Source organism: Petaurus breviceps, unplaced genomic scaffold (genome assembly GCF_028583685.1).
Source record: "Petaurus breviceps papuanus isolate PSGF00001 unplaced genomic scaffold, PetGlider_PUasm1.0 76, whole genome shotgun sequence".
In the NCBI taxonomy this organism is placed as follows: domain Eukaryota; kingdom Metazoa; phylum Chordata; class Mammalia; order Diprotodontia; family Petauridae; genus Petaurus; species Petaurus breviceps.
The window spans coordinates 31,214,172-31,218,948 of NW_027186473.1; the positions used below are offsets into that span (position 1 = coordinate 31,214,172).

At 35.6% G+C, this 4,777-nt stretch overlaps 1 pseudogene; it reads right to left on the minus strand.

Moving 5' to 3' along the window:
* Positions 1-3,687: 3,687 nt before the first annotated feature.
* Positions 3,688-4,572, minus strand: LOC138174775 (large ribosomal subunit protein uL18 pseudogene; annotated as a pseudogene).
* Positions 4,573-4,777: the final 205 nt, after the last annotated feature.

The window sequence follows — 4,777 nt, forward strand, 5'->3', positions numbered from 1 at the left end:
TAGTTAGAAAAGTAAATTTTCTTTCAATCTGGATAATCTTGGGTTGTAGATTAAATTGTTAATAGAATGATATAAAAAGTAAAAACTTTTAATTTGTAAATACTATAGATAATAGCAATAATTTTCTATAAAATCTGGTATAATGAAAGATCTTTTAGGATGCCCTTTCTGCAAAATAAAGAGTCCTAAGATATTATCCGCCATACTTATGGTTTAAAGTGATCAAGTTTGAGGAAAAGTGCTAGTCTTGCAACTTACTGGCAATGAAAAATTCAAGAACTATCCTCATACTGCCTTCACAAAAAGAGAAAGATTTGTGTCTGACTTAAAAGTAAATAAACTTCAATTTGAAAGAAAGTTTTGTGAACTTAATTGTGTAAATAAACCAGAGACAAAGATCTAAAAGACATAGGCATTTAAAATAGATAATTTTTAATACACATGAAGGCAAAGTATTTTAGAATCTTATTTTAAAATGTAATAAGGACAACTAAATATAATAATTTAGGGTTCAAGTTAAAGTTCAAAGTGACTTAGTGAAAGTCAAGTCAGGAGAAATTTAACTTCACCCAGACTACAGTCTGGGAATTTTATTTTAGTTGGAAATGATAACAATATATTTTAAGGTTCCCCTCACACATAAATATAATTCTATCTAGAAATGACAAAGGGGAGAGATTCAATTCATATTTTTGTCCATTACACCACAGTACTTAAAGTCATGAAATGCTAATCTTAGTAGATTAGGTAACTGTTCTGAGACTAAAATATATAGAGTAAACCTTGCTAAACTGTGGAAGAAAAAAACTGCTTAAGGCATTTGGCATTGTATAAATTAAAAAAATAAAATATAGTTTCCATTTGAGCATACTAATTTCATTAGTACAAGTGGAAGAAATTCTGATAAAAGATCATTTAGAAAGCAGTTAGTAGCCATCTTGCATCTAGCTCAATTCTTTTTGTTTATTAATTTATTTTTAGCTTTTAACCCTAATTTCCACAAGATTTTGAGTTCTAAATTTTCTCCCCATATCCACCCTCCTACCTCAAGATGTCATGCATTCTGATTACCTCTTCCCCCAGTCTACCCTCCCTTCTATCACACCCTTCCTTTTACTTTCTTATACTTTCTATATTCTTAATTATAGAGCAAGATAGATTTCTAAACCCCATTGCCTATATATCTTATTTCCAAGTTGAATGCAAAAACTATTTTTAACACTTTTTTAAACTTTCTCTTCTTTGTTCCCTCCCCATCCACCCTCATTGAGAAGGCAAGCAATTCAGTATAGGTTATACATGTTTATAATTATGCAAAATACATTCATTATAGTCATGTTGTGAAAGATTAACTATATTTCCTTCCATCCTATCCCACCCCCCACTTATTCTATTTTCTCCTTTGTCCCTGTTCCTTTTCAAAAGTGTTTGCTTCCAACTACCCCCTTATATAATCTTTCCTCCCCCTCACTCTTATCCCTTTTCCCCTTACTTTCTTGTAGGGTAAGACACCCATTTGAGTGTGTATGGTATTCCCTCCTTAAGCCAAATCCAGTGAGAGTAAAAGTTCACTCATTACCCCTTCCCTCCCTCTTCTTCCCCTCTGTTGTGAAACCTTTTTCTTGCTTCTTTTATGTGAGATAATTTACCCCATTCTATCTCTTCCTTTCTTCTTCTCCCAATATATTCTTCTCTTCACCCATTAATTTTATTTTTAGATATCATCCCTTCATATTCAACTCATTCTGCACCATCTATCTATCTATCTATCTATCTATCTATCTATCTATCTATCTATCTATCTATCTATCTATCTATCTTTCTATCTACATATATACATATGTGTGTGTATTTCCTTCAACTACCCTAAATCTGAGAAAGGTCTTAAGAGTTACAAATATCATCTTTCCATATAGGAATGGAAACAGTTCATCTTTAATATGTCCCTTATGATTTTTCTTTCCTGTTTACATTTTCATGCTTTTCTGGATTCTTATATTTAAAAGGCAAATATAATATTTGGCTCTAGTCTTTTCAGCAAGAATGCTTGAAAGTCCTCTATTTCATTGAATGCCCACTTTACCCCTGAAGTATTATCCTTAGTTTTGCTGGTTAAGTGATTCTTAGTTTTAATCCTAGCTCTTCAGACCTCCAATATATCATATTCCAAGCCCACTGATTCCTTAATGTAGAAGGTGCTAGATCATGTATTATCCTGATTGTATTTCCCCAATGCTAAAATTGCTTCTTTCTGGCTTCTTGCAGTATTTTTCCCTTGATCTGGAAACTCTGGAATTTGGCTATAATATTCCTAGGATTTTTCTTTTTGGGATCTCATTCAAGAGGCATTCAGTGGATTCTTACAATTTCTATTTTATCTTCTGGGACAGTTTTTCTTGATGATTTCTTGAAAGATGATGTCTAAGCTCTTTTTTTGATCGTGAGTTTCAGGCAGTACAATAATTTTTAAATTATCTCTCTTGGATCTATTTTCCAGGTCAGTGTTTTTTTTTTTAATGAGATATTTCACATGGACTTCCAATTTTTCATCGTTTTGTTTCTGTTTTATAATTTCTTGATTTCTCATGAAGTCATTATCTTCCATTTGCTCCATTCTAATTTTGAAGGAATTATTTTTTTCGGTGAGCTTTTGGAACTCCTTTTCCATTTGTCTAATTTTGATTTTTAATGCATTCTCCTCATTGATTTTTTTGGTCCTCTTTTGCCATTTGGATTTCTCTATTTTTTTAAGTTGTTTTTTCTTCACTCTTTTTTTAGGCCTCCTTTTGAAAGCTGTTGGCTTATTTTTCATGATTTTCTTGCATCACTCACATTTCTCTTCCCATTTTTTCCTCTAATTCTCTGTCTTGATTTTCAAAATCCTTTTTGAGTTCTTTCATGGCCTTCAGCCAGTTCATATTCTTCTTGGAGGCTTTTGATGCAGGAGCTTTGACTTTGTTGTCTTCTGGTTGTATGTTTTGATCTTCTTTATCACCAAATTAAGATTCTATATTCTGAGTTCTTTTTACAGGGTTTGCTCATATTCACAGTCAAATGCTTGATTTTCTAAGTTTTTGTCAGTGTAGGACTCTGCTTCTAGTGGGGGTGAGTGTTCTGTCCAAGGCTTCAGGGGTTTTGTATCAGCTGCTCAATTTCCCACCATCTGTGGGCCCAGAGCTCTGGAAGAAACCACTGCTGCTGCCGCCACCCTGGTGCTGCTGCTGGCCTGGGGCTGGGGCCAGACCCTCCTCTTTCACCCAAGTCTCACAGAGTTTTCCCACTCACCTTTATTATGCTTTGGTGTTTGTAGGTTGAGAAGCTGGAAACCTCCATAGCTGCCAGTGATTCAGTCATGTGAGGCTTGCTCTGGCCATGTCTATACTAGTGCAGCCCACACTGGACTGTTCTCCACTTCCAGTCCAGTGGGATAGACCCTTCCTTTTGTTCTTCCAGGTTGTCTTTGGCAGGAGATCTCCTTCACTTTGTCACTTTGTGTGTTCTGTAGCTCTAGAATTTGTTTAAATTCATTTTTGCAGGTATTTGCAGGGGCTTTAGGGAGATTTCAAGCAGGTCTCTATTCTTACTCTGCTGTCTTTCTAGCTCTTTTCTTTCTTTTTTTTTTTGGATGTTCAATAAGTTTATTGTCTTAATCTGAAAATTTCATAGAAAATTACAGATTCTGATATTTTAACTATCAGCTGCCCACTCCTGGGCTATGAAGAACCTTGCCTTCTTCTGAGAAACCTGATCTTTCTTCTGGGCAAGGGACATTTTTGGCCACTTCCATCTTTTCTTTTTAACTTCTCTCTTGGGTTTCTTTCCATATACTGGATTCTCCCATATACAAATTCTTGTACATTTCTGCCATCATATAAGGAGTTATGCTGTTCTTTATGTACTATGATAATTGCTTTTATATGCATCTTCATCTTCTTCCATGAGATAATACATATAATCTGCAATAGTTTGGCCCATGATGTGTTTACACTGTACTTCATCATTGAATTTCTTGCCTTCTGAATCATACCCAGGGAAGTGTTTGGTATTGTGAGGTACAGATAAACCACCATCCATAGCTCCCTTAAGGGTCCCAAACACTTTGTTTCCTGTGGTAGTTTTGGCAGGACCTGCATCCAGGTAGCATGTAAAAGCACCAGGCTGACCATCAATGCTTTCCAGATTATACTCATCTCCAGACACTTCCACCTGACCTTCATAGATCTTGTCCATGCCAAATCTGTTAAGAAGTCTGTAGGCCAGCAGCAGGCATGTGCAGTAAGAGGCAGCATCGTTTGTCAGGCCAATCTTCACACCATACTTTGGTAACTCATGGACATAAGCTGCACATACAATCATATCCCCTTCTATAAGGGAATAAGCAATCTGGCAGATGATGTCTCTGTTGGTAACCCTGAAGATCATCCAGTATTTCAGTTTGTTATATTTGTTCTTATCTTGGATCACAAGGCATTTCTGTTTATAATAAACCATTTCCCTCTCTTGCCTTCTCCAGAACTTCACCTGGTACCTCTTGAAGTAGGCCTTATTCTTGAAAACTTGAACGAACCCCATCCTGTGGAATGAGACCCACACCCTTGGCACAGACCTACAGGCTTCGCAGCGCTAAGGGGAAAAAAATCTCTAGCCAATTTCTAAGGAGTATGTTTTAACCTTAAATAGGATTATGTGCATGAGAAATTTAACTATGTGGTTTAAATTGCTATGTCAACATGAAATAAACAGTTGTAGACAGTTACCAACTATACCCTTCTCCTAA